The sequence below is a fragment of the Perognathus longimembris genome, chromosome 4 (assembly GCF_023159225.1).
Source record: "Perognathus longimembris pacificus isolate PPM17 chromosome 4, ASM2315922v1, whole genome shotgun sequence".
NCBI classification, from domain to species: domain Eukaryota; kingdom Metazoa; phylum Chordata; class Mammalia; order Rodentia; family Heteromyidae; genus Perognathus; species Perognathus longimembris.
In genome coordinates, this window is record NC_063164.1 from 78426415 (window position 1) to 78438854 (window position 12440).

The 12440-nt window shown below is 34.0% G+C and overlaps 1 protein-coding gene across 1 annotated transcript in view; it reads left to right on the top strand.

Moving 5' to 3' along the window:
* Lrp1b (LDL receptor related protein 1B) overlaps positions 1-12440 on the top strand; it is a 1711024-nt gene that overhangs the window by 635651 nt on the left and 1062933 nt on the right. The window lies entirely within an intron of this gene.

A 12440-nucleotide genomic window follows, 5' to 3' on the forward strand; every position in this document is an offset into this window, starting at 1 on the left:
AATTTACTCAAGAAAATGATATGCAATTTCCCTGAGCACAACCTGTAGTTATCACGTATGTAAGACACAACCGAAATGGCTGATGAAATATTGAAATAAAACTCTTTCATTGCTATACAACTGCTAATCTGTGCCTTTATAGATTTTTTTCTAATAAGGTCACATCTCTTCATATGTAAATTGGTAGAACAAAGGACTACCAGCAAACCTCAACCAACCTTTTTTCCATGCCAGCCTGCCATGCCCTGAGTTGACATAAATCCTCCTCATTTCTGCTGTCCTTGATTAGAATCATCCAAAAACCTAGAACTGCTGTTGATTTAATGGCAAGATTTCATGGGTTCATGGTCACCTGTAAATAGCTAGGATTTAATCATTTACTAAAGTTTTATTATAATGTTGGTTTTTATTTTTATATTTATCTCTTTAGTAGAATATCTTGACCAGCACCTAACAATTGCTACAATACACTCTAATAATTGGACCACACCAATGGCCCAATTGTAAATAATTTTGATATTCTTAGCTATAATAATTATTTACTAATGTAGCATGATTTTGCCATCTTGATATTATCTTAATTTTGTTCATTTCACTAATATTCTCTTTTTTTCACCATGATTCTTTTATAACTGATTTTAAAAAGCATATAGTTAAGAAAAGGATAGGAACACATAATTAGATTTCGTGTTTTGTATTTTTGGGGATTGTACTGCAATATAATGTAGTGATAATGGAACTAGCTTTTGAAGACATAAGTGATCTAAATTCAAATAATATTATTACTCTGTGAAAAGGGGACATAACCTCTACAATCTTCAATTCTCTCATATCTGCAATAGCAATTATAATACCTAACTCATAATGTTCTTGTGAGTATTTAATGGACATTATGTGCTTACCACAGAAACTGGAACATAAGATGCACTCAATACACAGCAGTTATCCTAGTAATATAATTACACTTTTATAAAATGCAATAAGAACTTGTTTTCTTCAAAAGTGTACCATGAAAACATTGTGGGTTAATATCATTTTTCACATAACAAAAATTGATATTTGAAGAACTCCTTTGATAAAATAATTTCACTTTGTGTATATATATGTATATACATACATATATGCATATATGTATATATGTATACATATGTGTATACCTATTTATGTATATATATCAAATGCATACATATCCTTATATATAGGTATGTATGTATGAACATACACACATATATATGTATATCCCATATATATTCTATCATTCAGTCAAGACTAATATGCAAGAATGCATGTAGCATCCTGTAACTTTTATATTGGGCTGTTTAAGTGTGTCTTTTTCTCAAACTAAATGAATATCACCGTGTTTAACACCATGATTCTTCCTTTGAAGGATACATTTCCTGTAACTGATCCTTTTCACTGAAATACTGTTTGTATGCTAATCAGGCCTCTCCAGCATGTTTATGTTTTATTTGTTTACATGGGAAATACAGAATTTATTCTAAAAACATAATAGATTGATGTGTCATCTATTTAAATTTCTTCTCTTCATTTCTCTCCTCTTCCCTCTCCCATTTTTCTATTATCTACTCAAGTATCAAGTGGTTTCTCTTTTATTTTCAAATGAAATAATGACTGAAAAATGCCTGTCAAATAACTCCTACTGTAAGAAGTATGCATAGCAGCTGGGCACCAGTGGCTCACACCTGTAATCCTAGCTACTCAGGAGGCTGAGATCTGAGGATCTAGGTTCACAGCCAGCCAAGGCAGGAAAGTCCTGAGACTCTTACTAGTCACCAGAAAACCAGAAGTGGTACTGCAGCCCAAGTGGTAGAGCTTGAGCTGAAGAGCTCAGAGAGAGTGCCCAGGTTCAGAGTTGAAGCCCCACAACCAACCCAAAAAAGAAATGTATGTAGAGACATAGAGACAGAATAGATCTTTCTACCTAATTTTACATATACTACAAGAAACCCACAGCATTTGACTAAAACTCAAAGATCAAGCTTTCTCAATAATCAGAGAGATAGTTTTCTTCCTCGCTCAATATTTATTATTCTTATGATGCTTGAGAGAATTACTTTTGTTTAAGATTATTATCTTCATTTCTTCTTAATCTGAGAACAGAATGTTCCTCTATTATATTCAATAATTTTAATGCCGTATATGTTTAGTCATCAAATTTTGGATTTCTTTGCTTTTTTTTTCTTTTTTCTAAACTCAGTAGTATCTTCCATGGAATTTGGTAAAGATTATTTCATTTAGAATTACTTTGACTCTTGACAAAATGATTTCTTTCAACAACCAGTTGACATTACAAATCTACTTCTTAGGTTGAAGATATTATGTGAGGATCGACTTCTAAGCTTTTGTGATTATAGCCTATAGAGTAAAAGACTTGGAAAATGTCCTTCTTCCTTTAGAAGTTTCTGAAAGTGTGAACAATAACAGTGTGTCTGTGTGCAGACTTTGGCTTAGAAGCAATCTCTAACACATTTCTAGAATCAAAGATAAAATAACACTCAGCTATATGTCATGTGGACTAACCAGTTGGCTGTTCCCACTCCATGTCCCTTCTGAAGAGCAAGACCTTTTTCCCTCTGAGACTTGTGTGGGCTGATTTCAGCTTGTCTTTTCATCGGTGGTTTAATATGTTTCATATCATTTAATTGGGCAATCATTCCACTATGCCCAGAACTTCAGAGCCACAATCATGAGCTGTGAGCCAGCTACAGGAGGAAAAGTAATCCCAGAGAACAAGAGGAAATACCTTGGCTTCAGAGGGAAACACTTATCTTCTATCGTGCATTTCAAGAAAAAAAAGGTAGTCTTAACTAGAGCATTGAATTTATTGTCTTCTTAGTTATTTTGCCTCCAGTTTGGGCAAAACTTTTCCTCATAGTAAGATTTTTAAATATTGAGAATTTTTTTTTTCTCTTTTTCTTTCCTGAAGATTTAGTGGGACCTTTTGTAACTAATGATAAAAAGGTGTGTTTAATTCTCTGATAAATCACTTGAATTTAGTTATATAGGTCATTCTCAAGTATGGCTTAAAAAAATCCTCTGGGGCTGGGAATATGGCCTACTGGCAAGAGTGTTTGTCTGTTATACATGAAGACCTGGGCTTGATTCCTCAGCACCACATATATAGAAAATGGCCAGAAGTGGCACTGTGGCTCAAGTGTGCAGGCCCTGAGTTCAAGGCCCAGGACTGGCAAAAACAAAACAAAACAAAACAACAAGAAAACCCTCTAGACCAAACAGCAAATTTACCATCCAAAAAGTACAGGTACTAAAGAATTTCTTTTTAAAATAAAAGAGAGAAAAATACTTGATCTCACAGAACACTTATAATTCCAGTCATCAAAGAATCAAAGATAATTTATCTTTTCTGTAAGAATCCTGTTTAATGCAAATATGGCATCTGAGAGTGATGCATCCAAATTTAGTTTACCAATATAGGTATCAGGACTCAACTGAATTTTAAAAACTTATACAAATACGTTTTTGACTAGATGATGATGATGATGAAGAAGCCAGGGGGTTGGGGGTGGGGAACTGTGGGGTGAGTCTGAAATCCAGAAATGTGTGAAGAATGCAAAGAGAGGAATGAAGAGTGTTTAATACAACTGAATAGGCCCTGTTTTACCGATCATCCAGGCTCCATTCCCAATTAGTACTGTGATTAACAAATAGCAATGCTGTAGTGACAGTCACAAATAAACTACTGACCTTAGTTAGTGTTTTTACAATCTAGTTGCCTCTATTTCAGAAGATAAGAAAGGGAAACAAACCAGGTCATAGGATATTTATTCTTTGCAATTTTTGTATGTTAATTCTAAATGTCTAAACTTTTCAGGAGGAAATTGTTATGATTCCACAATTGCTGGATTCAGGGTTCAGATACAAATAGCCAAATAAAATGATAGAATATAGTTCACTATAGATTTAATAGATAACACAAATACAGTATGACTATTATGCTAAGATGATCCAGAGGTCACCAGTGAAAGATTCTCAACTAGTCATACATTTATGTATATTCGTTAGAATAAACACAATATTTTAATATACCACAACCTTCAGCAACATTCCACAGTTATGCTATATTCATACACAAAATTCATATAAAGTTCTTCATATTACATTTATGTCTTTTTCCTTTATTAGAACCTCTACAAAGTAAGGATTGAAAAGAAAAGTCTTTTCCATCTCTGGATAAGTTATCAAAGCTGTGAAATCTCTTTTCCCAAATAGTGTAAAAGCACAGGAGAGATGTCAGAAATGGCTTCAGGTTAGTAATGTTATAGGGAAAATCAATTGTGAGATAGAGAGAAGCCCCATTCGGAGAGGTCTATCAGGAGCATTTATTAGAAAGCCAGCGACTGCAGGCAGTTACATGTCCCCAGAAAACTTGCACCCTTGAATACACTTAACACTGTTGGAAAACAGAGCCATGAGAGTAGTAAAGCAAAGAAGGAGCAGAAAATCAATACCAACAAAACCCAGATCAACTCCAACGAAGAGCTGACATGGCATGCCATGGTGACCAGAGGAGAGTTTGGAGATACAGGGTACATGGCACAAAATGGCTGCTGAGTGGGTTGAAGTCTAAATAGGGTCCTGACTAGGTGTCAGGGTTATAGAGAGTTTGAGACTCTAGAGAGTTCATGGGATAGAACTGTCAGGTCCAGTAAACTATTGTCCAAGTCCTCGTCCCTGCCTCTAGGATGTTAAGCATGCCCACCACCTGGGAGTGGAATGTCACTTCATCCACCAAGAAGAAAACATGGCACCAGTTAAACTCAATTCCATATCATCCATCACGTTGCCAAAATGTTGCATTGAGACCCAATACCTTTATGTCATTACAGCTAGACAGAATGAGGCATCTTTGCATCTACTCCAGTTCATCAATCTTTACAATTTCCACGTGAATATGAAAACACAAAATCTATCACCAAAATCTATTTATCAGAAATCATTTTATCTGAGTGATTTACTATTTGAATGCATGCACCTAAGTATTTAGAGTTTCTTATTCATAGTTCTACAGTCTTAAATGCAGTCTTATAGATTTTTCTTTCTTTTAGTTTTCATTTCTTTATTGTCAAAGTAATGCACAGAGTGGTTACAGTTTCATACGTAAGGCAGTGAGTACATTTCTTATCCAACTTGTTACCTCCTCCCTCGTTCCTTCCTCCCCCTCCCCAATCCCCTCTCTTCCTATGAGTTGTACAGTTGGTTTACACCATATAGTTTTGTAAATATTGATGTTGAATTATATTTTCTTTTTATCCTTCGTCTCTCGATTTTGGTATCCACTTACCCTTCTCCAGTTAAAATACATGTATATACAATATCCATGGTACTAAAATCAGTTACATTGATATCAAGAATAAAACCATAGGAAAGAAATGCAAAAAAAAAGCACAGTTTCTATCAACTGATGTTTAATATTGTTTTATGGAGAAACTGAAGTTTATAAATATAATTCTTATCAGGAACATAACAAATATCATTTTCCCTTTTGAATTAAAATATGAGGTTGCTGATTGAGGTATCTCACATGAACAAGTTGTAGGAGATTGGGAATGGCCTAAGTATGAGCACTAATGTAACATCAGAAATTCCTGAGCTTGATCTCCAGCCATTCTTTACCCTAAACATCAGAAAAAGATAAACTTATGTATTTATATTCAAAGATAACACCTAGATCTAATGTAACCAAAAGAATTTTAAGAAGATTTTGCTACTTCCTTAAGAATGGTATGAGGCAGATCCAGTGGCTCATACTTATAATTCTAGTTCTTCAGTGACAGGAGATTAGAAAGATGATAGTTCAAAGTCAGGGTGAGCAAAAAGGTAGCAAAATCCTCATCTCAACAAATATTCAGGTGTGACGGTATATGGCTATAACCACAGCTAGGCAAGGAATATAGGTAGAAAGATATGGTCCTAGGTCAGCCCTTGGCAATAGTCCTAAATCCTATCTAAAAAATAAATAAATAAATAAGTAAATAAATAAATAAAATCATAAGACTGGAGATTGGCTCAAGTGGTAAAGTACTGGCTTCATGATGACAAGGCTATGAGTTCAAATCCCACTACTATCACCACAAAACAACAACAACAAAAAGGTTTGCATGTAACTCAACACTTTGTTAAATATTAGCAGATCTATACTGAATAACTTTACGTTAAAAAAATTGCCCCAAGCAACATGAATCAAATAATTTCATGTGCATATGTTGTAAGTGTCCTAGATTACTATAATTAAATTTCACAGCTGTGGTAATTATCATAAAATTTCATAAGAATTTTCTTTCCTCTTTACAATACTAAAGTTGTCAGTCTTCCTGTAATGTCCAGGAAACTAGCTATAATCTGTTTGTATAAAATTATTCTTTTCAAAATTAAAAAAAGATAAAACATAGACTACATTCAACACTTGAAATAGGTTGCTAGTTCTTAACTCTACATATCTAGTAATAATGATATTAAAACTAACTTTTAAGTAATTCTAGAACAATAATGTTATAACAAACAGTACAAGAAATGTATCCAACGCCTAAGGTATGAAACTGTAACCTCTTTATAATTCAGTTTGATAATAAATAAAAAAGACACATTCCCAGTATTCTCATGAGTCATACTATTTTTAATCTAATTTAGTGAAATTTTCACTGAATGAAATATTCCAAAGGTAAACCCTATAAGAAAACCTATCATTTGAAATGATCCTTATTTTCTGCAATGTTCAGTCCTAGACTTTACAAAATACTAAATTTAAAAATATTTTGTGCAAGATAATCAAATCTCAACTTTAAAAGTGAATAAACAGGCATAGTCAGATAAAATGCCATACTACATAATTTTACATTTCTGAATTTTGTATACATGTTATGTCTGTCATTGGTAGTTTCATGTACACAAAATTTCATTTAATTTTATACTAACTAGTAATAAGTATGTTTTGTTTGACTCATCATTATGCCCAATGTTATATACTAGAGAAGGAAAATAACAACTAAATGCCTCACCAAATATACGCAAACTTTCATCTACAACACAGTTTATAATCTATGTCAGGATATGCATGCAATTATAAAGTAAAAATGTGATTTACACATTGCCGCTCCAGGTTAATAGAACAAAGAGAGAATAATGGTTCACACAGAATATTGCCCACTTGTAGAGTACATCCATATTGAGCAACAAAATTATTTTTTTGCTCTGCATGCCACACTCTTAAGGTGAATGCTATTTCTCATTCAATTTTTCAAATGAGAAATGTGAAATTAGAAGGTTAAGTATTTAACTTAAATACTTAAGATTAAAAACTTACAAAGGTTTGGCCTCTAAATCTCATGTGTTTTCAGACATGTTACACACATGCACACACACACATACACACATTTATGTCAATATAGGAAGCTTTATAGAGAGGCTAAGGTTTCAATTTGTCTTTGAAAGCATTACGTTCAATAAATGGAGTTTAAAAAGGGGGAAAAAAGCAAGGTTTACTGTTTACATGATGGTTTTGCCTGAAAAAAATATAGAAATGGGAAAAAAGTAGTGCATTTTCAGGAAATAAAAAATGGCATTGATGTTTTAGACTATAAACACTGAAAATTATTTGTAAAAATGCTAACTGAATTATAACTATACATTTACATCAAGGCAAGAAATTCTTATTTGTTGGCTGTGGCCAACAAATTTGGACTTAGTCATAGGGTAAAAGACAAATCTGACATGCTATGAGAATGTGTTCATGGAAGGAAAGGAAAATGGGAGCAAGACAGAAATTGAGTAGAGTAGTAAGGCAGTGAACTTTCATTGAACAACTATGCATTGAGCTCATTGTGATGTCTGGCTAGCAGGTAGTTGCTCATGTTACAGAGAGCAATTTGAAATAATCAGTGATATCAGGTATTGCCTAGACTAATATGTAGACATTATTAAAAGTAATAGTCACTATTAAAAATAATAGTCATGGATACATGCTTAAAAATGGGCTGAACAGTTTGAAGTCAGCAAAACTTCTACATATAATCAAGTTGGTGGAGAAGATTTTATGTTCCCCAGGTACATGATGAATGATGTTCATGAAATAGTGTGTGGAAATTCATCAAGCATATGTATGGGATGCTTTACCATAGAAATATGATTGGGGAAGTCAAAAGGAAGAATAATGTTTACCAGGAGCAAGATTCAATCAAGTTTTCAAGAACTTTGTGTCCCTCTAGCTTCACTGTGAGCACAACTAAAGTTTTGTAATTTGATTTACAATTTAATAACTGAATAAAGCCTGTAAGTAATGCAAAGAATATTATTCTCATGTGTGTGTACAATTTAAGCCATTATGATAATTACATTTTTCCTTCATAAAATTATTCTCTTAAAGTTCACTCCCTATGTAAAGAATTGAGCATTATATTGGAAAAGAGGGGAGGTAAAAAATGGAAAGAGTGCTGAAAGGCAGCAGATGTAGTAAGAAATGTTATAGGATTTTGTGTTTGTTTGTTTTGTTTTGCTTTGCTTGTAAGAAAGTAGACCATAAGTGCCAGTGGCTCACACCCATAATCCTAGCTACTCAGGAGGCTGAAATCTGAGGATGGTGGTTCAAAGCCAGTCTGGACAGAAATACCCCAGTAAGATTCTTATTTCCAATAAACGAATTAAAAATGCTAGAGTCACTGTGGCTGTAGTGGTTTAGTACTAGCATTGGGCACAAAGAAGCTCAGGGACAGTGAACAGGACCTGAGTTCAAGCCACCAAGACTGGCAAATATATATATTGGCTAGGAATGTGGCTCCATGGTAGAGTGCTTGCTTAGCATTCATGAAGCCCTGGGTTCGATTCCTCAGTACCACATAAACATAAGAAGCAGGAAGTAGCACTGTGGTTCAAGAGGTAGAGTGCTAGCCTTGAGCACAAAGAAGCCAGGGACAGTGCTCAGACCGTGAATTCAAGACCCAGAACTGGGGGGGAAAAAAATGCAGGTAGAGGACTTGTAAGCCATGGAAAAGTGAGAAGACAACCAAGCAAACAACAACAGTGATTCTTGGTTGGATAAGATTCAGAGAGTGGTTTTGATGCTCAAGTGGGTTAGAGATGTCAGGACTATTAGTTTAGGCTTCATTTTGTTGCTTCTACATTGCAAAGATGTAACAAATTCAGACATCTGAGGGGTAACTTTGATGAACATTGAACCATAAACTGACATGTTGAACTAAAACCCCTTAGTACAACTACTTAAAGATACAACAAAAACCATGAGGAGAGAGATGAGACGTCTCTGTCCCTTCACAACATACACTATCCCAATTATCTTTAGTCAGAAAATGCATTTGATAATGCTTAAATCTATCCTCCTTCCTTACTGAACACTGCAAGTAAGGTTCCTCAACTTAAAATAATTTAAAATGGAAAATAATTCCATACTGTGATTCAGGTTTAATACTTGAATTACTTTATAAGGTGACTTTGTAAAATAAGATTTAGCTTAACATTTGAAGCCTATTCCACATGAGAGTAAAGTTTAAAAGTACAGTATAAATACTACTTTTATACATTAGTATCATTTAATCCCTCTAGTGATACACAATCTCCCTATCTTCCTCACCCTCTTTTCCTCCCTCTTCCTCCTCCCCCCCTCCCCCTCCCCCTCCCCCCTCCCTCCCTCTCCCCTCCCTCCCTCTCCCTCTCTCTCTCTCTCTCTCTCTCTCTCTCTCTCTCTCTCTCTCTCTCTCTCTCTCTCTCTCTCTCTCTCTCTCTCTCTCTCTCTCATCATGGAGCTTGAACCCAGGGCATGGGTGATGTCCCTTTATCTTTTTTTTTTTTTCAATGCTAGTACCTTACCAACTTGGGCCCCAGCTCCACTTCTGATATTCTGTTGCTTAACTGGAGATAAGAATCTCACAGATTTCTGTTCCCAGGATGGCTTTGAACTGTGATCCTCAGATCTCAACCGCCTGAGTAGCTAGGAGTGAGCCACCAGAGCCCTGCTTTAATAATTTCTTTATAAATTATTGGTTCAAATATTGCTAAGTTACTTTAGTAACCCAAAATGTTTTCTTAATATGTGTTTGCCGCAAAGCTGAAGTGATAGTCTAAGACTTTTCTCCATGGCACAACATTGGCATCTTTTGAATTAAATTCTTAATGCACTGCCTTGTAACCCCAACCTCAAGTGGGCTCAAGTCCTCATGATTACATAACTGAGGGAGGAATAACAGCTCTATTATGGATCTTGTTCCTTGCTATGCTTAATATCTCTGCCTGAAAAATATCTTAAATGTCTGACAATTTCCTCAGATAAATAATTAATGCAGCATTGGCATATTTTCAGCAATATATGAGGCACTGTAATCGATCTATGCCTTTGTTTGCAGCATAGGTACAGTGGTTACTGATTGAGTTGAGCTTCTTACCTCAGTTGTAAAGTTAGTTACTTCCCCAAATCTAGGACAACTTTTGCTAATAATCCCTACTCTTTCACTTCAGATGCCATGTAACTATCATCCCTCTCCTTTGTGTTTTTTATGAATTAAGAACCAATACTGGTGCATCTTATTATCTAAAATCATAGTTTATATTGTAGTGTATGTGATGCACTGTATATTGCTCAATGCACTTGAAACTAATGCATAATGTAACTTATCCCTTATAGTAATATGATACTGAATAGGCTTACTACTAAAAATGTCCTTGTTCCCCCTATTTGACAATCACTCCTTCTACCAGAGTGTAAAGTGAAGATGAAATTTTTTAAAAGTGAAAAAAATTACTCACAGGTCCATTCTCCCTCCTTCAGGAGTTTTCTATTTATTCAGGGAGGGGATAATACAATATCCCTTGGCTATTTTTTAATATCTATTAGAATGGATTTTTTTTCCTTTTTAAAATTTTATTAATTAAATTTTATTGACAAGGTGTTGTGCAAAAGGGGTACAGTTACGTAATAAAGCAGTGAGTACATTTCTTGTGTTATTTTACACCCTCATTTTTCTTTCCCTTCCCTAGATCAGGTAGGCATATATTCAATATCCAGTGTACCAAAATCATATACAGTAACCACGTAGGGTATGCCAAAGGATTTTTTTGTGTGCTTTGTGCTTTGGTATGACTATTTGGGAAAGACTGGTTGCAGTGGTCATGTTCAGCTATCCAGGGTTTAGTTAATTGATATAGAAATCAGGTTGAGTATGTGAATGATGGTGAAGAATATACTGGCAAGTCTGTCCTAAAATCAAGCATTTCTCAGGTTCTTTCCAATAAAGTTTATTTATCCCTACCTCTGGATGGTAGGAATAAGCTGATAGTTCTATTTATTGACTTTGAGTAATCCAAATGTTTTCCTGTTTTCTCAAAAATTATAAATGTCTAGGCCTTTCCTCAAGACCTGAATTTTACAATAACCTTTTCTTGTCTTCATCAGTTACTTTAGAGTCTTAAAACTGTAAAATTATATCTTACTGATGCCTCAAATTCTAGCTTTCCAGGAAGATGAGATATATGTGAACACATACAAACACACACACACACACACACACACACACACACGCACACACACACACGGTGCCCCATCTAAGCTTTTTCCTTTTGAGTTATCATATGTATCACTGATTTAAAAATCTTGCTATTTTATAAGAAATATTATATTTCTGTTGTTTTATTCAACTTTCTAAATCCTCTTGTTTATAAATTTTTCTACTTATGGATTATTTTTGAAGTACTTATGTAGAATTTTAATTATAACTTACCTAAACATTTCTTTGACAATAATAGAAGAAAAATATGTTGTAAAAAATTAACTACTTAACTTTTGAAAGAATTGCTTTGTAGGTGTTGATCAAGGAAATATATAGCTTTTTTCAAGTGAGTTTATGTTAATTTTACAAATACACAATATCTAGAAAAAGTGAAAAGCATTTCACTTCATTCCTATAATTTGGACTCAAATGTGGGTAATGTATCTTAATTACACAAAATATACACACACATATATACATAAAATAAGTGCAATTTTACAAGTATTAATTTTCAAGCTACAGAAACATAAATCAGGAAAGAGAAAAAAAGATTGAATACAGAATCGGGAAAGTTGCAATAATCAACATCACTTTGGTACATGATTGTAGTCATATTTGAACTACTATGCTGAAAACATTGGAAACTCAAAGAGAAACTGTACAGTGTGTAACTAGAATTTGAAAAATCACAACTAAAATTTTACAAAGACAACCAGATACTCTGAAGTTTTGAAAGAATTAGACTTATTTAACTTCAAGAACAGATTCTCTAATTCAATCACATCTTTAAAAACCTAAAAGGAGGTTATGTTGAATAACTGAAACAGCATATAAACATAATCATTGTGCTATGTCTCCAGAATCTACTAAGTTCTAGTGTGCTATGGTGCTTAGTAATTTTTAAAATAC